The sequence below is a fragment of the Cynocephalus volans genome, chromosome X (assembly GCF_027409185.1).
Source record: "Cynocephalus volans isolate mCynVol1 chromosome X, mCynVol1.pri, whole genome shotgun sequence".
Classification (NCBI taxonomy): domain Eukaryota; kingdom Metazoa; phylum Chordata; class Mammalia; order Dermoptera; family Cynocephalidae; genus Cynocephalus; species Cynocephalus volans.
In genome coordinates this window covers 25,113,964-25,138,852 of record NC_084478.1, presented here as the reverse complement: position 1 = coordinate 25,138,852, position 24,889 = coordinate 25,113,964, and positions in this window count along the sequence as shown.

The window sequence follows — 24,889 nt, the reverse complement described above, 5'->3', positions numbered from 1 at the left end:
TGGTATCATGAACTCTTGATATGATGGCCTGAGACAGATACAACATCATTTCTGTGGGATTCTTGCCAAAAATGCATAATCTCAACATACACATAACAAAACAGTAAACAAACCCAAATTGAAGGACATTCTACAAAATAATTGACCTATACTTTTCAAAACTGCAAAGGTGATAGAAGACCAGGGAAAACTGAGGAACTGTCACAGATTGGAAGAGACTAAGGGGACATGACAACTAAATGCAATATGGGATCTTGAATTGGATCCTGGACCAGAAAAAGACATTAGTGGGGAAACTGCTAAAATCCATATAAGGCCTACAGATTAATTAATAGTATTTTATCAATTTTAATTTCCTGATTTTAATATTATACTATGGTTATGGAAGATGTTAACAGTAGGGGAACCTGGGATCAGGGCAGATGGGAAATCCTTACTATATTTTTATTAAGTGTATTTATTTACTTATTAATATTATTCTTTACATTCTGTGATGTTGTGGAGCAGTTGGGGGGAGGGGGAGAGGGGAAAGGGGAAGGAAATAGGGTGGGAGGAGGAAGGAGGAGGGGTGGGGTTGAGGCCTGTGGCACCCCCCTCATTCCTACAGGGGAGACCAGGGGGTCTTCCAGCAGTCTCTTGCTCATTGCTGGGTTGGGTGCAGATGTCAGAGGGTGTGGCTGAGGCCCAAGGCCCCCCACCACCCTGGCTTGGGAAAGCCTGAGTTGCTTCCTGCAGTGGCTCAGTGGTCGTCACTGGGCTGGTTGCAGGTGTCAGGGGGATGTAGCCGAGGCCCCCAGCCCTCCCCTCTCCCTGGCTTGGTAGCCCAGGGGATTTCTGGTCCTTCTAGGTTTTATAGATGCTCTTTGGTGATGTGAGACCTTTACTAGTTAATATCAAACTTTGTCTCTGGTCTGTGGGTATTTTGTTTTTTTCTTCCAGTTCTGTGTTGGATTATTCACAGTTCCCACAACTTAAACTCTGCACTGGAACTACTTTGTTGTGCTTGGCTTACTTCTAAAAGGGGGAAACGTCCTATGGGGACCAGCACTTAAGCTCCATGGTTGAGCTAAATTGCCACTTCGCCGCTGATTCCCTGGGGAAGGCTTTTTGTGCAGCTCAGGTTTTAATGGTTGACTTTATAGGTACTTCCAGCTCTCATGAGATCCAGTATACCTGGGTTGTGTAGAAACTCTGGTCTGGGCTTGAATCTTTTCAGCAACCTGCACCCCCTGCAGTTCTATATTCCCAACCAGTCTCCCCTGAGTAGTCCTATGCTGATTGGGGGCCAGATCAGCTGTCCATGCTGTGCCCCAGTGTTCCCCTGGTAAGCCTGTCTCCCCCACCGCCCATGCTCCAAACACTTCCCATGGGACGGGCTGAGCTCCTGTCTCGTTGTGGCTCCTCGTTTCTGTGTGGGTCCACAGGAACCCTGTTAGTAGTCTTGCTGGCCTGGGGGCCACCAAGGCCCTCTTCTCCCCTGCCACCTCCAAGCAACTCCATCTGAAGGGCACAGCTATGGCTTTTGCCGGCTCACGCTCTGTGCTCAGCAGCCCCAACCTGGACACGGCCGCTGCTCAAAACAACCAGAGCCATTTTTTCTTTCTCTCCTTGTGGCTTCTCCTGCCTTTATGCACTTCATAGGCCTCTCCTTCTCTTCCCCTGAGCTCTAGTGGCCCCAGCTTGGCTGTCATTGCTTTTTTACAGTTGTAAATTGGTTGGTATGTGGGAGAGAGTGAAGCAGGAGACTGTTTATTCCACCACCTTGACTGGAAGCCAATCCTTACTATTTTCGCAACTTCTCTGTAAGTCTAAAATTATTTCAATAAAAAGTTTTTTAAAGAAAAACAATGTTGAGTGAGATAAGCCATGTGCAGGACATTACACTATAACTTCATTTACATATTCTTCTAAAACACACAGAAGCGATCAAATGCATTGTACATAGATAGATACACATCTAAAAGTATACAAACATGGGCTAGTCAGTGGCTGGTTCTCAATCTTGGCTGTACATTGGAATCACTGGGGGAGCTTTAAAAACTACAGATTGGCCTGGTTGTTTACCTCAGTTGGTTAGCACACAGCTTCATAACACCAAAGTCACAGGTTCAGATCCCATACCAGCCAGGCATCAAAAAATAAATAAAAACTACAGATTTTCCTACAAGCAGGAAAAGTGGGTAAGTTATGCTCCTTCCCTTTGTCATTCTAGCACTCCCCCATTTCAAGAAGGAAAACTATATATCCATATCTAGGATATACATCAGATAGGGGGGTGCAAAATATACACAAAAATATGCTCAGGAATCTGTGAAAATCATACTGAAGCAGTAAATAAGATCACTTTGATTAGGGAAAAAACTGATGTTTGCATTCCCCCTTCCTCCAGAGATCCTGATTTTATGTCTGGCATGTGGCCCAGACACAAGGCATTTTTAACAGATTCCCAGGTGATCCTGATGTGCAGCTGGGGCTGAGAACCACTGGGCCTGAAGAAGACACGGAATTGTGATGGTGGCTGCCTCTGGGGAGGGAAGGAGGGAGAAGCGTGGGATTAGCAAGAGGAAACTTCAACTTCAAATCTCAAGCAAAAATGACTAAATGTTAGGATTTGTCATTTTGGACAGTGAGACCATAGGTATTTATTACACTATTCTCCATCTTCTCTGTATTTCTTTATATTTATAACATTCTTTTAAAAAGATTAAAAATCAGCTTATATGTGAAATCATAGATAGGAGTGTCATTTTGATGAACATAAATTATAATCAAGAAACATTGTTGATTTGGTTTAGCAGAGACATAGGAATAAAGAAATAAAGAAACACAGTCTTCAGTTTTGCAGCTGTTGCAGCCTCGTTGGAAGCCCCATCAATAATTTTAGCATCTGCTTCAGCTCTCTTTCCCACAGCTGAAACATATTAATCTTTTCTCCAGGAATTCACTATTGATTAATTTCTGCTACTACAATTTAGTGGTTCAATAAAGTAGAAAAATAATTGGTTCAATGGTGATAACAACAACAACAATACTGTTTACAAACAATATTTTTAATAAGATAAGGACTTCCGATATTTTTTAAGGAATCCTGGACAAGCTAGTAGTCGACCTGTTTGCACAGCTTTGGCCACACTGGTTGTTTTCAGCTTTATTGAGTGGTTGCTGTGATGCACCAGCTAGTAAATACTTGAATATTCCCCTGGGTCTTGTTGATCAGTTTGCACTGATACATCCCCTCTCTGTCACCTTGGGACCAGTAGCACACCTCAGCAAGAATGCCACTAAGGGTACATTCTTGAGGCCAGAGAAGACAGCAAGGCCAATGGTCTTCCAGAGGGGCTCAGGCCCATGGCCATCAGGAGGTTTCATCCAGCCAAGTACAGAGAGAGTACTCCAGAAAAGAGAATATCAGTTAACATAAGGAAGGCTGCTTGGCAGGGAGGGCAAGGGGGGATGTACTTAGAGCTGGGGGAACAGAAGTGAGTTCTAGTTCCTTCTCTGTGAAAGTGGCTATACGTGTTTCGTCTTTATTTCTACCCTTATTGTCACCCAACTCCCCTCCTCCTTTTTTTTTAGATTTCAGTCAACAAACATTTATTTATCCAATAGGAAGTACAAGTGTTTCTGAAAATAAGTTGGTTATTTGACAATATCAACAATTGCATTGTCACTCGGGGGAAAATCTTTTCTCCAAAATGAATATTTGAGGTGATGGATAAGCTAATGACCCTGATTTGATCATTTCGCAATGTATACATGTATGGAAACATCACATTTTAACCAATAAATATACACAATATTATTTGTCAATTAAAAATAAAATAAAACTTTTAAAAAAATACCGTATTTATTCTGTGATGTACAATCATTAGGCTAATACTGCACAAAACCCAAGAAATTGGTTAATGGGCACAAAGAATGATTATGTTTTATAAAGTTGAATATGCCGATTATCCTGATTTGCTCATCACATATTGTACATAGGTGTTGATAGTCAACTCTGTATGCCACAAATACATATAATCAATTATGTTTCAATTTTAAAAATAAGATTAAATAAATAAATAAAAGAAATATCACACATGAATGAAGCTAGCAGCCCCTCTGCACCCCATTCTACCATTCAGTGCTTCTGCAATCATGTTGACTGGTGGTCGACTTATGATCTACCGTCTTTCCACCAGACCATGGGTCTCTCAGAGGCAGGAATCTTGTCTTATTCATCCGCCTATCTCCAATGGCTAGACCCCAGTAAGCACTCAAGTACTTTTTGAATCGACTAGAATTGACACTAAAAAGGAGAAAATTAGTATGTCATCTGTCAATGACTCCTTTCTAGAAAAAAATCTTTGGCTTTCTTTCTAGCTCAATGTAGTGGATGCCACGACTCAGCACCCTGATCTTCCCTTCAGGATTGAAGTACTCATTCCCCCAGCTGCCTGGAGAGTTGGCAGCCAAGCACTGCCCCTTGATGGAAGAGACCTGCCTCAGCAAAGGCGTGCCCCTTTACTGGAGGCACCCACATCTAACGGCCGGAGCTCTCCATCGGACCAGCAGAGGCCTTTGTTGCAACTGCAGTGTAGCTCGAATTCTCCCCGCCCCCTCTACCACCCCCCCAGCCCACCCCCACCTAATCCTGCTTTCTCTTCTTTCATGGGTGTTGATCCTGACAGCACCACTAATAAATTCTCCTAATAAACTCTCTGCACGTGAGTCTCTCCATCGGAGTCTGCTTCCTGGGGAGCACAGCAGGCAACACTCTCTAACCTCTGTTTAAGATGTGCCCTTCTCAGCCCCGATCCATAAAACACTGAATACCTGTTGGAACCCAGATCCCCACTCTCAAGCTGGGCTTTCACTGCAGAAGCTTCAGGATAAGAATATAGGGCTGCACACAACCTCCCTCACAAGACACTACTCTATTCCCTTGCCCCCTCCTTCCCACTCCTCTGCAAATGTCTCTGCAACCCTGCTCAGAGATGCCATTATGATACAGACAAAACTGCCCTCTTCAGATCCTAACTGTAAACTGAACACAGTTTAGTTGAAACCAAATCCCTTTACAGGAAGTGCCTGCTTCCAATATCTTTGAACAACTGAGCGCATCCCAAGTTCAAACCCCAGGCTCCCTGCTGAGAAGCTGTCCCGCCTCACACAGCAAAACCCACAGCTCAGCAGAGGTGCCCTTGGCACAGCCAGCGGCTCCCCAGCTTCATTCGCAGTGGTGGAGTCCCACCACCTGGAACTCCTCTCAGCTAGGGCTGGCTTTTGGATTCCCATGGAGGAGACGGATCCCACTGCCCCTCAGCAGAGCTCAGCCCGGAGTTTCCCCAGGCTAGTCCAGCTCCAAGCCAACCAGAGGGGAGAATCACTTCAAGGAATAGGAGAATGATCAAGCACAGATTTGGCCTTGAGTCAACAGCTAAGGCATCTACATTCCTTGACTTCTTGTTGTGTCAGACGCCCACAGCAGACACTGGACCCTGGTCACCTAATTGTCTGGGCATCATTATGTAAACATGTCTTTATTAGCATCTTAACAGTAGAGGCCTTTTCATCTATTTCTCCCTCCACCTGTGGAACATTCTCTCGTGTCCACAAAAACGATAGGCTTCTCAGGAAGCTCTACCATTCCTCTTTCAACCATCCCTCCTCCCCCAGAAATGCAGTTTTTTCTTTGTACTTGATCGAATCAAAATCAGATGCATTGCCATGAGGTATACAGTATAGACTATACTCTTGGTGTTTCATCGTAATAGCAGGTTTGGGACCAAAGCCAAACAGTGGCTATTTCTTCCCTTCAAAGAAAAATTGTTTTTAAGAATTAAATAAGAGTTTCTCTCTTTACACCACCCTCAACAGACCCTTCCCCAGGCCATGGTGCAATATTTTATGAGGAAGGTCTTTTTGTAGACAATCTTGAATATTTCCATATTTCAAACCAATTTATGTGATGCCTTCAGCGAAAATAAATAAAGTGGAGGCTTTATCAAATCATTTTAGAGTCACAAGCCAGATAAAATCGAGGTAAAACCTGGCCTTAAAGAAGAAAGTTTAAAAAAAAAGAAACCAAGTAGAGATACGCGAAAGACTATACTGCCTTGCTCTGTAAGCAGAGAAAATTGATCTGGGATAAAGATTTGATGGACTTTAATCCTGCCCTTGGTATTTGGGGGCCTTCCAGCACCCACACATTTTTGTCAGGCAGTGTTTACAAAGAATTGAAGAAGCAGCAGCAATTCAGAAAAAGATTTTATTTCAGGATGGAAAAGATTAATCAAGAAGTCACGTGTCCATTATTCTGCAACAAGAAGTGATGGTCTTTAAGTGGTGAGAGAAACAACTTAGTAAGCAACTTTTTTTACCACCAAAAGGATAAGGGGAAGGAGAGGTGGAGAGATGAAGTTGGGGGTTTGACAATTTCTGCAGACCTCCAGAAGAGTGGGTGGCATTTCTGAAGCTGTAATAAATATGGATTGTATAATTACTGTAGGTTTACTCTGGGGCTAAAAGAAATAATTATCTTAGGTTGAGGGTTTTTCACTGCAGCTAGCCCACTAGGACAGAATGCTCATTTCTTCTGCTTCTTGTGCTGCAATTAGTTTATTGAGAGCTGTGTGTAATCAGTATTACTGTCAATCATCACTATCTAATGGAAACAATGGTAATAGTGATAGTGATGATCGTGATGGTAGCGATGGAGGTGGGAGTGATGAGGCTGGCGGTGGTAGACACGAGATGGTAATGGCTGTGGTGACGGTAATACGGTAGAGGTGGTAATCATAGTGATGGCATGAGTGCCACTGGTGGTGGTAGAAGTGGGATGCTAATGGTGCTGATGGTGATACAGTAGAGGTGGTGATGATGTTGGCAGTGGTGATCATGGTGGAGCTGGTGGTAATGTGGTAGAGGTAATGATGGCGATGGTGGTGGTGATGATAATGGTGTTTGTTGGTGGTGGTAGTAGTGGTAGTGATATGGTAGATATCATGATAAGGCCAGTCTTTTGCAGAGATTATGTCCCTGTTCAGAAGGCTGCAAGACTGTAGAACTTATTTCTCAATGGTAATAGGTGGACTCGTTTATTCTGTCATTCAACACATATTTATTCAGCATCCACTATGTGCTGGGCACTGTTCGAGGTACTAACGAAACAGCAGTAAACAAAACAAATAAAACTCCCTGCTCTCAGAGATTCTCCATTTTAACTGATGAGACAGATAATAAACAAACCAGATAAGTAAATTATGTCATATGTAGGGTGGTGATAAGCCATCAGCAGAAACACAAACCATGGGAGGGAGATGTGTGCGTGCGTGCGTGCGTGCGTGCGTGTGTGTGTGTGCGCATATGTGATAAGTGTGGATGATTGTTCAGCAAACATTCTTTCCCTTTCTCCTGTCATTGTGGGCAGAATACAGCTCCCTGCCTCATTAATGTTGTGCTTGGTCATTTGATTTCTATTGACCAATAGCATGTTAGTGGAATGTGATCTTAAATTGCTTATACTAGTCGGCTCAGCTCCTGTGCTCTGATGATACACTGTGAGAAGAGCATGCCCACGGTAGCTACTGTCCCTTCATTCTGGGCCTCAATGCGAACACACACAGAGCAGACCTGAACCCAACCCACAGCCTAAAACAGAGCTAAGCCTAAGTTGGGTCCATCCTAGATCAATCAAGTCTCAGCTGAAATCAAAAATATGAAAATAAACGCTTGGTGTTAGCCACTGAGTTTGAGGGTGGTTTGTTATGCAGCCTAACTCTGGCAACAGTTGACTAATACAGAGTAGTTGCAATTTTAAATAAGGGGAACTGGGAGCGCCTCACTGGGAAGACAGCACCTGAGAAAGGATCTGAAGGAGGTGGAGCAACAAGCAGTGCAGGTAAGTGGTGAAAGGTCCTTCCGGGCAGAGGAAACAGCAAGCACAGCAGCTCCGAGGTGTGAAGAGAAGGGCAAGAGGCAGCAAGGCCAGTGCGTCCAGAACAAAGTAAGAGGTGGGGAGAGGAATCATTGATGAGGTTAGAGAAGTAATGGGGATGGAGGCGGACTGCATGAGGCCTTGTAGGTCATAGTAGAAATATTGGGAAGCTGTTAGAGGGTTTTGAGCAGAGGAGTGACATGATTTGACTTGTATTTTCAGAGGATCACTCTGGCTTCAGTGTGGGTAGACAACAAGCTCTAGGAAGGTGAGCGTGGAAGCAAGGGGACTGAGTGGGATGGCCCAGACTCTTCATCACAGCACCCCAGTAGCTGAGGACACTGAGGCCATTAAGTTTGGGTTCAGTGGTGGTTATCAGAACAGATCCCAGATGAAAGTTGCCATTCCCACATCTCCAATCTGTTGCTTAGCACAGGGAGCGTCACCACTCCATCCCTCTATTGTCTGGGGGTCTTAGTGATTCAGGAAAGAGGATCTTTTCAGAGCAGCTCAGGCAGACACAAATACAGTCTGACAGCCCAGCCACAGTCTCTTGTGTGCGTGGGTCCTTCCTGCTTTGTCTCGGTTGGCAACGCGCCTTTTATTTCAAGCCTCAGATGAAGAGCTTGCCTGCATCCTGGGGGCCCCAGCTGCTCTTCATGTTTCATGGTAGCACCCAAAGTGCTGGGATTCCTACATTCTAAAGTCCTTATTTTCAATTATTGTAGGCTCCACTTGAAAAGAATCCGTCTGGCTGAGGCAATCAATAAGCCTTCACCTCCCCATGGTACCATATTGTCTTTAACCAACTGCTTCTCCATTTTTGGCCTCAGACTTCTGTGGAGTAATAAAAAGGGCACACAGTCCCACATTTTCCAAACTCTGTGAGGGACATTACTTTTTTTCGTCAATTTTCATCTGATCAAACAGGAAGGTGGGGGGGCAGTGTAGGTGCGCTGGGAGGGAATACCACTCAGAATATTTATTTGAATATTCTCAAACAATAGTTGATTATCATTATCTGAATATTATTAGTTATTTAAGCTCATGTTCCCTGCCTTTTTTTTTCCTCTTGGCTCAAGTTCAAGCACTCAGATAATATGTTTTAGAAGAAAAGATCATTTTTTCATAGCCAAAAGATGGCCTGAGATAAATGCATCTATCTGTAAAAACATTAGAAAAGATTAGCAAATTTAATTAAATTGGCCCTAGTCCTTTCCACTAGAAAAAAAAATGGGGGTGGGGGGAAGGGAGAAATTTGTAAATTTGTGAAAAGTTATCAGGGTAGATAAATACTTTGTTTTCTATTAGCAGATCATCAGGTTTGAAGAAATACTTTGTCCTGACCTTCTGTGGCCGCGTACTTGGCTGGACCTCAGAGCCTTGGGCTCTAGGTTGTCATGACAACAAGCTCCACCCCAGTGAAGGGAGAGGGAGAAGGTTTTCCACAAGAGAAAAACTCCAGGCAGAAGTGCGCTTCCCTTGCTTTGAGGCAGGAAAGGCAAAGGGCAGTAGTGTGCCCATGAAGGAGGCCCAGTTTGTGGTCAGGTTGTTGAAACCCCATACCCAGTGTCCACAAAGTCAACACAGAGGGCGCATTATCCAAAACAGAAGGCAGAGGAGGCTGAGCTAACTCCATCCAGAATCCAAGCAGATGCTGAGGAGTCACAAGACCATTTTCCAGCTTCACAGTGGGCTGGGACTGGTGAGGGAACTCTGGGAGCCTCAGTGGAGCCATCTCATTTTACAGATGGGGAAACTGAGGCCCAGAGTTGGAGCTCACCAAATCGGGTTCCCAGCACTGTCCTTGGGAGGTGGAGGTGGAGTTTCCAATGCGGTTCAGTCCCAAAGAGAAACAGCTAATCAGAGGTGTTGCAGAAGAATTCACAATGTGTGAGGGGTGTATAAAACGTTGAAGCAGGGCCATGGCTCTGTTTGGATTCTCTTCAGGGATAGCATTTGAGGATGAACCAAAAGTATAAAGCCAGCTGAAAAAGAAAAAGTACTCCTATGGTCCCCATCAGCTGATGGCAGTCTGCATGCCCCAATGAGTAGTCAGTCCCTCGCTGACTCCTAGTTCCCATGCCTTGACTTGCTAGCTGTGGCCATGGATTTCCTACCTTCTTGCTTTTCTACCTTCCCTCCCTCCATTTGTATTTCTCTAGCCATGTGGCTTTTAATTAACTGCTGTCATTGTAACTAGCCCTGAGATTGTGGTATATTCTCTCATTCTAATCACTTTGCAAAACAAGTCTCAGGGAGACACAAGTTCAATGATTTGCTCAAGGTCACATATCTTGTAAGTAACAGCAGAACAATAGGTCCAGGGTTTTCTCTGCCAACTGTGCCCTTGCCCCATCAGAAAAATGTTATAGATTGCTAATTGGATGGCACAGCTCAATACTAGAAATGGTTAACAAGAAGTAATGCCATAAAAATGTGTAGGTGAGGACAATCTGTAAGTCATGCAAGGGAGGAAAATGATTGCTGAAAGCTAGGAGAGAGACCAAACTGTCAACAAAAGGGAAAATAAATAACTACTTGATTATCTGGACAGGCAGTCAATGAGAGGAGGAAATTGAGTGGTGCCAACCTCCACTGCTGTTAGACTATGAATCTAAGGCAGTACAGCAGAGTCAAATGCAGAGATAAATACAGAATTTTGTAAGGGGAATCCTTCACTTATGAAGCAAAAGGAAATGACTTTGAGATGGGCCTCTTTCACTAAAACAACCAAAACCCATCACCAAATGATTGCAAGTAAGAGAAAAACTCTGATTATCTTAAGCAAAGGAGAAATTAATTGGCAGGCTATCAGGGATCGACAGAATCAATGAGAAGCTGAAGGACACGACACGGATAGCCAGCAGGACCCAAGGGTGCTCCTGAAGTAGCAGAAACCACAGCCCAAGCCCAATTGCCACAGGCACCGTATTTTCCACAAGTCTCTGCTACCACTGCGATATATCTGATTCTGAACTTTCTCTACACCTTTGTGCCCTTGTTTAAGGTTCAGTATCCCAGGAGCAACCGGATATTTAAACCTTGGTTGTACCCGGGGGTAGATAGAACGGGGAACTGGACCCCTTTGGCGTACGTAATAAGAATATTAATGAAAGGCTGACATAGCTGGTGTCCTCCTAAGGAGACCGTGCACAATGGAGATGTATTAGTGAAGGGCAATGCTAAGTGCAGTAACAACCAAAGCCCAGGGTTTAATGGCTTAACACAGTAGAAGTGCATTCCTCCATCATGTAACTGTCCAAAACAGGTATTCCTGATTCGTAATCAACCTTCCACATGATTATTCACGACCCAGATTCCCTCCATATTGTGGCTCCACCCTCCTCTTAGGTCCTGGGGTCCTTTGCATTCAGCTGGAGGATGAATAAAGACAATGAAGGTCCACCCACTGCTTAAGCTTCTTGACCCAGACGTGACATGCATACTGTTACTCCCATTCCATCGGCAAGAACAAGTCCCATGGCTTCAACTACACGTAAACAGGCACGGGAAAGGTAATTCCCGGTAGGTAGCCACTTCCAATCAATAATTCTACACTCTGCAAGAGGGAGTCCAAATCTTCAGAGGACAAAGAGTTGTCTCTGTTACAGGAGACTTCCTACAAAGAGACATGGGGGCAGGAAGGGAGTGGGTCAGATGTGTAACAGCCAAAACCCAAAATATGTTAGTTACAAAATATGTTTCCAGACACTTGTAAGGAAGCCTATGTTTTAATTGAAATGAAGTTAGCTGTACCTCCTTCACCAGAGTGTATAACTCTTGGGGTCATACCCTGAGAGACCCACCTGCTGCCCAGGGCAGAATTCCCCTCTGGCAGCTCTGATGACAAGGTAGCATTCAACATGTATTCCCCAATCTCCTCAGGATTGGTGTATTATTTAGGATGTTTTAAGCTAGACATAATGGAAAACCTCAACGAAAGAGAAATCCAGAAACAGAGGAGCCTTCAGACACATGATGACTAGCAGATTAATGAACAGTTCTTTCCTTCTCTCTGCTCTGCCATCCTTAGTGCCGGTTTCATCCTAAGGCTGGTTCCTCTCATGGCCACAGGATGGCTGCCAGTGACAGTCAGGACTAATGAGTCCTGATGCATGTTCAGCAGGAGAGAGGAAAACCTCTGCCCCAGCTATGAAATACAAGATCTTCCCTTAAGTCTGATTGGGCCAACTTAGGGTATGTACCAACCTCTGGACCAGTAACAGCCACTAATAGAATGCCATGTGCTGAATGACTTGGACTAATCAGGATCCATCCCTGGAGGTGAGAATGGAGTTACCTCTCCCATAACCACACAAGGACAATATTTCAACAGAAGCGGGGTTCCTTAGAGAAGAAGGGGGACATGGATGCTGAGTGGTCAATCAACAGCATCCACTAAAGATGGAGAAGGCTTTTAAAAAGGCCATTTAGCTTTGGGGAAGTGCTAATTATTAGACAGTTCTTTATATCGAGTCCAAATCTTGCTCCTAGCTCTGCTCTCTGGAACTCCACAGCATAAGTCTAAACCTTCTTTCTTGTGACGTACTTTTGAAATTTTAAAGACATGCTGAATGTTCGTACTCCACCCCCAAAGTTTTCTCTTCTTTAGGCTGAACCTCCCCAGCTTTCTCCTCCCCAATAGGTCATTTCCCACCTCCTCATCCTCTTCTCTTTGATTTAGGTGCATGTTCCAGTTTGACAAAATCCCTCCTCCAAGGTAACATCCGGAACAGAATAGCAAAACTGCACCCTCCTTTGTTCCTTCTACAATCCCTCTATTAATAAAGCCAATGACTATATATTTAATCAAAGTAATGAAAGCTGCTGTAACAGATAAACCCAATATCTCAACACCTTTGCACAATAAAGGTTTATTTCTCACTCACATAAAGTCCTGATTGGCAAGCTGCTCTCCTCCAAGCAGTGATGCAGTGACCAGGTCGTCTTTCGTTATGTGGCTCTGCTATGTTCAACACATAGCTTCTGAAGTCACCCTTTTTATTTGCATCAAGCTAGAAGTGAAAAGAATATGGAGGATGACATGTGAGCAATATTTATGGGCCAGTTCTGGACATAGAGCATCTCAATTCTGTTCACAATCTGTTGGCTAGAACTCAGTGACATGACCTCACCTAACTGCAGGGGAAGACTAGGAAATGTAGTCCACCTGTTTCTGCCACAGATATTTAGCCACTGGGCACCTGCATCCCATGGCTGGCTTTTCTTGAATTTGCAAATTCTACTAGATTTTACCTTAATGTACTGCTGCTAAGCTGGCCTCTCCATCCTGTAATTATAGAATTTATGTTTTGAACCTCAGGGCAGGGCCCCTCATTTATCCCACTCATTGCCCATTTGGGCCTCTGATTGTGCCTGCTGCTTCTACCACTTTTCTCCCTTTCAGGAAGGTCTTTTTGGGTGCCACATAACTACCTGAAGAGCAATTTTTATCTGAGCACAATGACATTTGTATAAAGTCAAGAAATGGTGCTGAACTGTTTCAAGGACACCAAGGGCCCAAGGGAGTTACTAATTAAAACCTCCCGTAAAAATGACATGTCAACATTGTCCCTTTCTATGTACTTTTTGCCACTGCGGATTTTTCCCCCTGAATTTGCAAGTGGATTTCCATATCCTCAGTTGATTCATTCTTCTGTGTCTTAAGTGCCACGTGAAAAAAAGGACAAAAGAGTACGGCTGGCTCTGCTCTGCAATGCTGGGAATTTTGAAAATGAACTTGACGTCTATGTTGCTTTTGTTGCATTTTGGGGCTTTGTAGCCCAAAGCATTCGCTCTGTGTATCTATTTCCAACCCATAATGTAAGACATGTAATTAGTGGTGCCTCTGCCTCTCCCTGGCAAGCTCAATCAGGCAGAGCCCATCCAAATGTACTCCACAGACTCCCCTTCCACGGCAAACCAGGGCAGACGTTTCTTACTCCAAAGCACCATTTTCAACCATTTCTTCTGCCAAAGAGTTGTCATTGGGATACGGCTAAATGGAGCAGTCCTCATTAATTAATAGTGTTATTAAATACTGGACGTGGAGTTGTACATGGCTAAAATTCTGTTACAAAAAAAAAACTTCAGGGCCGAGCCCGTGGCGCACTCGGGAGAGTGCAGCGCTGGGAGCACAGCGACGCTCCCGCCGCGGGTTCGGATCCTATATAGGAATGGCCGGTGCACTCACTCGCTGAGTACCGGTCACGAAAAAGACAAAAAAAGAAAAAAGAAAAAGAAAAAAAAAAACTTCAAAGGGGTTAGTACCAAATAGGTCAAAAATATCTTGAAAGCCCTTTCCAAAAAGCCAGAGGATAGCTCAACCTCATGGTGTCACATTTTTTTTCGAGCTGAAAGAAATCCACAGACTTGTGATTTGTTAATACTTCATATTTTGTAATTTTACTAAAAAAACAACCTCAATGTTTTCTAAATATTGAAATGCCATTTAAAACATCCCTCCTTCCTATCCTTTTCTACCCACCACCCCAGTTAAAAATACCTCATCTAATCCAAGCCCTCCATTTTGAAGATGAAGACATCGAGGTCCAGACCCCGGTGCCTCCAGTGTTGTTTGAGGTTAATAATGATGTACGATGATGAAAAAAAATAGCAGGGCTGGTGTAAAGAATAGCATAGCCCTTGCTTCTCAAAATGTGGTCCATGGACGAGCAGCATCAACATCAACCGGGAGCTTCTTAAAAATGCAGAATCTCAGTCACCACCCAAGACCTACAGAATCAGAATCTGTACTTCAACACGACCCCCAGGTGATTTATATATACTCTAAGGTCCAAGAAGCACAGCTGTAGCAGTCATTGTTGATGCCTGAGTTCATCGGCAAGGATAGTTGACAGTTTCTAACATGCCAATAGCTTCCTACCTGAAATGCCTCCATCTTAACTCCTTGCATGTATGGTGGAGTTAACACCCCAGGGTGAACCCTCAAACCAATGACGAAATAGAAACCAGTGGATAAATGCTCCATTCTTCACATCCTTTAACCAGGGAGTTGATGAATCCTCAGCTGGTATGGTCTGTCCAATGATACAAACATCTTACCAAAAGGAATACTAAATAATCCTGAAGGATTTTGTTCCAAAGCTCACTACAGGATCACGCTGACCTTTATCAAGTTCTACTTTGTTCAGTTGATTGTTTGTGTTTTCCCTGGCTCTTTGCCATTCCTCTGCGTCCTAGTCATCTCCCATGATTTAAAATTACCCCAGGCATGGGAAAATGGCACCCAGTAATTTCTTGCAAACAGACTCCACCTGTCTTTCTTATACAGGTTCCCCATGTTGCTTTGGGAATTCATCCAACAGTCTCTACCTTTCAAAGGCTTGAATCAGACACCGATCTGACTGAGGCTGGAATTTCAGGGCACCACTTTCTTTATTTGGGTTGGTTTTTAATCATAGGCTTGCCCCTCTCATGTCACACTGACCATAGTCCCTTAGGGTCTCTATTTACTTATTTTACTTACTGTTTCCAAGAGACATGCCTTCCATGGATGATGAATGTTGATATTCTGCCACCTAGTGGACGAACTGGGACTCCCGGGATGGAGCTTAAAGGCTGAAAACAAGGGATCAATAAAGTAACAACCATGTTCTTATTTGAAAGCTTATTATATACAGACCACTCTATACATAGGAGCTGTTTTAATCCTCATGACAACCCTATGATGAAGGCATGATTCAAATTTCATAGGTTTAAGAAAATTAAGCAACTTGGTGATATTGACACAGGATTGAACAAAAACCAATAAATTAGTGCATTAATGAGTGGGTTACAGGTCTGGACAACTGAGGCTCAATTCTGCTGGAGATCCTTTGAGAAACCATGTGAAACATGCTTCCAGATTATCTCACTGGAGGATGGAGAGGCTGCAGCATTTACCCTCTCTCTCCCGTTCCTGTTGGTTGAGGGTTCCCCCAGGAGTGTTAACTCACTCGAACATTCTGAGTTGTACCTACTTGTAGCTGAGGAGGCTCCAGTGGTGTCAAAGAATGCCCTCAGAAAAGAAATAGAGAGATTCAGCCTCTTGCGGTGGGAAGCTGCCAGCACACAGGAAACTTAGAAAGTGGTGGGATAAGATTCTAGTCTGGGTATGTCTGATCCCAAACTTCATCTCCTAACCCATCCCTCGTACTGTCTCAATAGCTCAGCCGTGTGTGAAGTATATAACTTGTCAAGTTCTTGCCTGGAAAGTTCTTCCATGCAGTCAGAGCTCTAGGCAATAGTCAATCAGAGCGTGAGTTCTCGTAACAGTTCTGGTTCAGACTGTAATTTGAATCAGAGTGATGTTTTTCAATGGATGCCCTGATTCACTGTGGGTGACTTTGGTCTTTGGTCTGCTTCATCTCACGATGCTCACAAGCAGATAGGTTGCACCAGCTTCTTAAGCTTTAGCCTGGAAAGACCTAATAAGTGGAAATCCTTAAGCAAGCAGCTGCTGTGTAGGAAAGAGTATGGACATGTGGTATAGCAGCCCCACAGTTCTTGGCTTTATCCAGGGGAGGCCCCCCCAGTCTTTGCATTAGTGTCCTGTTCAATATCACCAAGATATAAATTTTTATTAGGAAGAGAGCACAGGCTTTCACCAGACAGACCCAGATTTCAGTCTGAGCTCTGCTATTTACCAGCTAAATGAGCTTGAGAAGGTCACTTGACCTGCCTGAATCTATTACTTTATCTATCAATTGGAGCTGATAATGCCTACTACCCTTAGGGTTGTTGTGGTGATTGGATAAAATGATGTGTATAAAGCTGATCATGAGACCAGGCTTTGGATGCAACTAGTTTATTTAGGAGGTACACAGAAGACTGGTAGGGCAGTGGGAGAAGCAAAGCAGAGGAGGGGGGATCCAGTAGAGGGTGCATGGTTAAGTGTCAAGCCCCCTAGCTCACAATTATCCCAAACAAGAGTTGAGGCAGCTGGGGTATTTATATACCAATTCCTAAGAGTCATTAGTAAAGGGCTGCTCCGGGAGGATGCAAATTCCTCCCCCTTCACACAATCGTACAGGTGGGAGGGGCAGGAACGAGCCCTTAGGCACACAGACAGGACCTGGCGGTTGGAAGCAGACCAGAGCATCCTGAAAGGACTATGGGCTACGAGCAGGGCACTACGGTGTCTGTAGCCAGCCCATGCCAGGCATGGAGGAGCTGTTCAAGATGTCCTCACTCTCTTGCCCCTTCCCCATCGCATCCCCTGCAAAGTCTTTCTTCCGCCGTTTTGCTGAGTACAACATGTTAGGCACTTGCTGTTCTCCACCTCTGTAATCACGTTCTTCTTTAATCCTTATGACTCATTCTCACTCTCTTTCTGCACTACATTCACTTTCCCTCAACCTACATTACTGCCCTCTTTGACACACTGTCTTTTTGCCCAGCTCCCTCATCTTTGAGCGGTTATTCTTTCTTCCCCCCCTTTATGCCAACCACCAACTTCTTTCCCAACTGTTCAGGAGCCAGCCTTTGACATATTTCAGAAGTCACTTCTCCCATGACTTATGTTAGCAAAAGCTTTTCCTTCTCTCTTGCTCCATAAAAGGTCAGGTTACCCATTCAAAATGAGTATGAAGCTAAAGAGCACTGTGACAGACACTTTGAATTACCCAGCCAATGGCCACTCTATCCCCTTCTTCTTGCCAAGAACACACTGATTTTTTTTTTTTAACCCTTTGAGGAGAAGCCATGTCCTTCAGAGGAGGCCAAGACTGTCCCCAGAACCAGAGAGGAAATTCTGTTTGAACAAAGCCAATCAGGGTGTTAGCCTTTCCCTTGCAAGTGACTAGTTTAGATACTGCCAGCTTAGGCAATTCCGGTCAATGAGACCTAGAGAATGTCCAATGTCTCTGGGAAGGTTTGCCTTGCTCATGAAAAGCGTTTGTTGTTGTTGTTGTTGTTGTTGTTGTTTTTCTGTCTTTGGACATTGCCACCTGCACTTAACACCCAGAATTGCCACAATCCTCTTGGAACCATCAGGGATCTCCTAAAGAAGATTAGAGAAGTGGAACTAGAGCCACCATGTCATTGAACTACTTACCCCACCCTAGAGCCGGCCTATCTAATTGTTTAAGGCCATTTTAGTTGGGTCATATGTTACTTTGCAATCAAAAGTACCCTTAAATGACAAAAGTCCTTAGACTTTGAAACTCAGTTTAAAAAAAAAAACCTATGAAAGAATGATTTAATGCACAATCTGCTCACAAATGTTCTTAATGGCTCATATATTTTCACTGGCCTTGACCACATTCTCTAGCATTAGCATCATGATGTATGTAATGTCTGTAAGAATCAGCCTGAACAACACAGGAGCACACCTAAATGAGCCCATCTGGCCTTTAATTAATGCAATTCTTGAAAAGCCAGGTGGAAGCTGAATTTTTCCTACATTGAAGAGCAAGCTAACCAAACTAAACAATGTTTTTGGATGTGTTCTGGATAACCCTGAGGTAGTGGTAGTTTATAAATCACTTTAAACAATAAGAGTTCCTTTAAATAAGCACGCATACGGCAAATCCTTTTGAGTTCATGAATTCCTTTATAAAAGGATATATTCTCCCTCTGATGAAAGGTTCCTTAAATGGGGTTTGGCTTCAGGGAATCTGCGAATCCCATGAAATTATAAGCAACATTCTGTGTCTGTGTGTAAATATGAATTTCTCTGAGGAGAACGTATTAAGCTTTCATCAGATTCTGAAAGGAGTTTGTGACTACTCTCCAACCTCCAAGAAAAGGAGTTAAGAGCCACAGCTAATGTAGTTGTTTTCAGAGCCTGGATTTTCTTAAAGAAGCATACACTTAGATTTGAAGGCAATCTGAGAGAGTGCTAACATAATATTTTGAGGAACCAATGTTTATATTCAGTTTGTGAATTCTGAGATATCATACCAGATATCCTTATTTTCATAAGGGCCTTAAGCTTTATGGAAAAGAAATATGCGAAGGGGACTTTGCAACTAATTGCCATGTCCTACATTCTCAGGAAGTAGGGTAGGTGGTTACAGTAATGGCCCCCAATTTTTCACACCTCTCCGCATCCAGCCCTTGGATAGTCCCCTCCCATACTGACGCTGAGCTTGGTCATGTGACTGGCTCTGGCCAAAGGAACAATAGCAATTATACAGAAGCAGAGACTTGAAATATATATACTGGGGCTTTCCCTCAATTATTGCTCCTGAAGCCCCTGCCACCACCTCCATATAAAGGAGCCTGGACTATCCTAATGGATGATAAGAAACATGATCCATTTGCCCTCATCACCCCAGCCTACAGCCAGCCAATCTGCACAAGCAGAGCCACACATCTCAGTGACAGCTGACTGTGGGCCCATGAGTGAGTCCAGCTGAGACAACAGTAGAATGACCCAGCTGAGCCCAGCCCAAATTGCCAACCCTGTAAACTAAGTAAATAGCATGTTGTTTTAATCCACTAAATTTTGTGGTGGTTTGTATGCAGCAAAAACTAACCGATACAGGAGGGAAAAGAATGGCTGTTCTTCCCAAGCAACAGTGTCAGTTGTGGCCATGCATGGTGGGGACAGCAGGGAAGCTGTAATATGTGAGTTGTTTTAATATTACAAAGCTCCAAAGGAGCAGAACCAGGACTTGGGCCAGGACTTGTCCCACTAAGGAAAGAAGCCTTGATGTGCGTAATAATAATAGACAACACTCTCTGGGTTCTTACTATATGCCTCACACGGTTCTAAGTGCTTTATGGGATTAACTCATTTGATACTCAGAACAGCCAGACATGATCATTATCATCATCCCTATTTTACAGAGGAGGCAACAAAGACACAGAGAGGCTAAGCAACTGGGCCAAGATCACTTAGCTAGAAAGTGCAGAAGCAAGGATATGAGCCTGGGTGGTCTGGCTTCAGAGCCTGCACTTTTAGCAACTACACTATCACGCCTGCCAAAATGATACCAGATTTCAACCCCACTGCTGCTGCTGCCTCTCTGAGGGCTCCCAAGTGGCTTAGGGGTGGGCCCATGGTACCAGGACAGGCCTTGAATGAGGACTGACCACAATGTAAAGATCTGGAAAGGCAGGAAAATCCACAAGGAGATCCACTGGAACCTCCTGCAGTTTAGGCAGAAGCAGTAAGTCGGCTGACAAGGCCTGTGTACCTTATGCTCTTTCCACAGCCATGCACACCTCTGGGGAATAAACGCATGGAAGCCAGGGTCCGAAGAACAGCCGAGTACACTGAACTCCACAGGAAAGGAGCAGGCACAGCTTCTTGTAATTCTGCCGGCCGGACCTTTGGAACCTGGGAAGAGACTTTGCTAGGAGTTGCTTGAAGAACAAATAAAGGGTTGTGCGGGGGAAATGAGGGCATAGAGACAAGACTGGATAGACAGGTGGAGCAGAGCCATAAAGGAGGAGGTGCTCCCAAAGGGGTGTTTTTGTATTACTGACAGCATAGCTCGTAAATATATTTTAAGTCCATTGGGAGCCACAGGTGCATCCCAGGTGTGCCCAACATGAGTCTGGAACTTGATTCCCCAGGAGTTTCTCATTGTTTAGGCCTTAGGTAATAATCCCAGAAGGAGAAAGGGTAGAAGATTTTAGAAAGTCAAATTTAATTCAGAAATCTTTCCATTTTTGAAGTTCCTCTCAAAGAAAATCACCTTTGTCTCCCAATTTCCATAGCCTTCCTCTTTTCTCACTACACATTTAAGGCACTTCAAGGCAAGACACCTTGGTAATAAGTTTAGAATGAAGATTCACTTTTTAAAAATAAGAAGAAAAAGAAAAGAAAGGCTTTGATGTTGGCAGCAAATGCCCATTTTTATGATGTAAATCCAATTGGAATAAAGAGACTGTGGCTTTGGCAATCTGGGGAGTCTGTTTTTTGTGGGAAACCTCTGGGTCTCTTTTCCTTCAGGGGGTTTTACCATGAAATCATCTGCCACCATTCCACATATAACAGAAGAAAGGAATGTGCAGTCCTTGATTTCTCTCCTCCGTGGTTCAAAGTGTTTCTAGGGAAAGTGTTAACACTCTTGAGAACCCTAAGGTGTGTATTTAAATTTCTGAGATAGAAGTTAAAGGTAAGGAAAAAACACAAGGTTTCCAAAGGGAGAATTCCAGAAGAAGTAACCATGGAAACTGTTCCACGATCTTCAGAGTAGTGTCACATTGAGCCAAGAGACAGCAAGCCCCGTTAGTGGGAAATGAAACCCTAAAGCAGAGAAGCTGAGCAAAAGAGTGAAATGAATTGAAAATACGTGAAGTAATTTTTAATAACCAGGTGAGCAAGCAGTAAAAATCAAGGCAGCTAAAAATCATCTGCTTCTGTAAATGAAACTTTTAGTAGCCCTCCTTCCTGTGAACTGTATTCCAATCACATGCATAACCCTAGCTCTTCAAGCATACCAGCACCAGATGTCAAGACATTACTCATTCTCATACATTTATTCATCAGTTCGCTCTTTCATTCAACAGCTGTTATGAGGTATCTGATGCCCCATTTATTTATTCATTCACTCATTCAGTACTTGAGTACCTACTACGTGCCAGATACTCTACCAGTCACTAGAGATGTTACAGTAAAAAAAGATATATTCCCTGCCTTTACAGAGCTTGCCACGTAGCACATGTAGCTTACACTGTGCTCAGTAATATGAAGGATTTAGAGAAGCAAAAAACTAAGTTTCCTAACCTCAAGGAACCCACACTTTCTTTAGGAGGATAAAATACAGGCATAGTAAGAATTAAACACTTATACAAGGACTATGTCAGAATTTCAGGCAAGAGTATAAGCAATGTCACAAGGCAATATATTTCCATGTTCCCATTTTATCACTATCCAAGCTCATTCCCAACCTTGACTCCAGCTACTTGATACATTGCAAAGTTTCTTGGTGAGGGAAATCTTCGATGATGTGAATATCTCGAAATACATCCACCTGATGCCTGTCTGCATTTTACTCATCCTTTAACCTATATCTCCAAGGCCAAGTTCGGTCTTAGATGAATTTCAAAATCTACTTGATGGAGTGGTGAAGTGAGAAGAAATATATTCTGACTCTAGCTACTTTGAGGGCATGATAAATTGTTGGTCTACTTTGAAACACGTCCCTGAGCCTGCTCTGAGCCTCTAGGAACTACCAAAGTCATCTTCACTCTCACCTTTGGAGTTGGGCCAATACTAAAAAAATCCCTGCAGAATTCAGAATAAAACCTTAGGTCCCTGCCTTCTAGAAGACCAGGAAAAGATGTGAGCAGTAAATAGAGATAAAATAGAATGTGAGCCTTGAACTTGACTTGAATCTCATGCTGATGACCATATGCAAATGGGGCAGAGTGAGGCTCAGAACTGCCTCCTTCCTCTCACCTGACACCTTGAATGGCCCTTTTTGAATGACACAAGATGACCAATTCATCACATGGGCAGACCGTTCTGCTTACTCCAATAAAGTGACCACGGAGTTGTAGAAGTGAGACTTGTGAATTTTTGGCTATATAATTCTCAAGATGGGCTGGTGGAAAAAGCTGTGTGATATGTGCAGGAGGATTATTATTTGGGGAGAGAATATTTCCATGGAGTGTGCTTCCTTTCTATTTTGTCTCTAGCTTACTTATCACTGGCAGAGAAACAGAACTTAGTGAACCAAACAAAACTATTCCATGATCTTGGGCCACCGTGGACCCAAGGATGGCTAAACTTGAAGAAAGTGGGCGTGGGTGGCAAGTGGCAAGAGTCCATGGTGAGGCCCATTGGCCAAATCATGGCAGCCTTGATGAAGAGAGAATCTAGACTCTGCTTCATTTCAGTTTCCTTAAGTTTCTTAGTGAATCAAAATCATCTTCACTCCATTGAGTTTCGATGGTAATTGGGTGATGAGCTACTCATTTGTCAAAATTTTCTAGTTAGTAAGGAAAGAAAAGGAGTCTTCAACGTTGCTTTTCTAGTTCACCTTCCTCTGAGGCAGAGGTCATAAATTGCAGTTGGCTACCTTTACCATAGTTTTTTGCTTTGGTCTTTTATTTTACTTGGCAGGGAGAAGGCAGGGCATGGGGTCCCCAGTTCTGGCTCAGGCTCACAACTGTATATCAGGCCTCATTCTTACCACTCCAAAACTTAGTAGCTTAAAACAACATCGCTTACTAGCTATGACTCTGTGGGTCTGCAATTTGGTCTGGGGTCTGCTGGATGGTTCTTCTGGTGGTCTCACATGGACTTACACATACAGCCACAGTCAGCTGGAGTCTGGTCTGTCCAGGGTAAACTGACTCACATGTCTGGTGGCTGGTGCTGGCTGGCAGTTGGAGTTGGCTAGTGGTTGGGACAATGTGGATAACTGGGCCACACATCTTTGGCAGGCTGGCCCAAGCTTATTCATAAGATAGGGTTCTCAGTGTTCCCAGGAACATCAAGAGAGGACAAGCCCAGTGCAGAAGCACTTTTCAAGTCTCTGCTTCCACCGTGTTTTCTAATACCCCACTGGTTAAAGCAAGTCACATGGTCAAGCCCAGCTTCAAGGGGGTGGTGAAATAGACTCCACATCTTGATGGGAGCTGTTGCAAAGTCACATTGCAAAGGGGTATGCATGCAGGGAGGGCAGGAGCTATTGGGGCCATTTTTGCAAGCCATCTGCTACACCCCTGTTGCCATCTGAGGTAGCGGCCCATACAAGGACTCTCTTACATCTGGCTAGCAGTGTTTCAGGCTTGGTTGGACTCTATGTTTCATATTTTTCCTGTGGTAAAATGAAATGGCTTATAGGACACAAAGGAGAAGATGTGAATGTTTAAAGTTGCCAGAGGGTATTGTTTCAATTACATTTCCATAACTCTACAAGGACAAAATCACACACATATGTATATTTGATATATATATGTATATACACACACAAATTATGTATATACACATACATACTATGTTTCTTTGGTAACTATGCGTGCTAGTACAGAGTCAGGGCACTTTTTTTTTTTTTAATCAAAGCAATGTTGATTATGTCTAAAATAAATGAATAGTCCCAATCTTGACTCATTCATGTGGTAGAAATAGAAAGTTTTCACATCAATTTGTAATCCGATCTATGCCCTGTAACACACACACACAAACACACACACATACTACATTATATTTTCAAGCTAAGCAAATATTTAGAAGTGGTAGATTTTCTTTTCACTTTCTTACTTTTACATCAACATCTGTTGATCTACTCCTGTAGATCATTTTGTGTAAGGAGCATATGCTGGAGATTACAAAAACAGTGGTGATATGAGTGGGAGAGGCAATCTGTAATTTATCTAGGTAGGAATACTATACATAATTTATGTTTAAAAACATTTAACCTAGAGGAACATAATAAAATAATGCTTGAACACATATTTCATCTGTTTAATCAACTTTATAATGAAAAGCAAAGGGATTACAAAGACCCTATATCAGTCAAAGTTTGGTAAGGAAGTCAGAAAACTCTCTAGGTATTTCAAGAAAAAAAAGATTTTAATTCAGAAAATTAAGTGCTTACAAAACCATTGGAAGGGCTTGGGAAATGAAGGTCAGCTATTTAAGAAATCAGGAAGTTGCAGGAATTGTAGAAAGCTGCCTGCAGCACCGAAATAGGTGAATTACAAGAGGAAGTCTGCTGGAAAGGGCTTACAGGAAAGGTAGCTCCCTGGTTTCCAGCCTTTCGGTAGTGGGGAGATCATATAAAGAAATGGGGATGAATACTGGTTGACAAAATAAAACCATCCAGCACAGATCCCCCTCCAACTCCTCTTCACTGTATAGCATCCACCATTCTTAAGACAGTGACCCAATATTTTACAGATATATTTTTAACAAAATGCAATCAATCTCTACATACTGGTTTGGTGCTTTTTTCTAACCTGAATTTATTGTTGTATCCATATAACTATTAAACCTAAAAATTAATAATTTTCATAATAATAATTTATTTCTTTTATTTAATATATTTAAGCACCCTC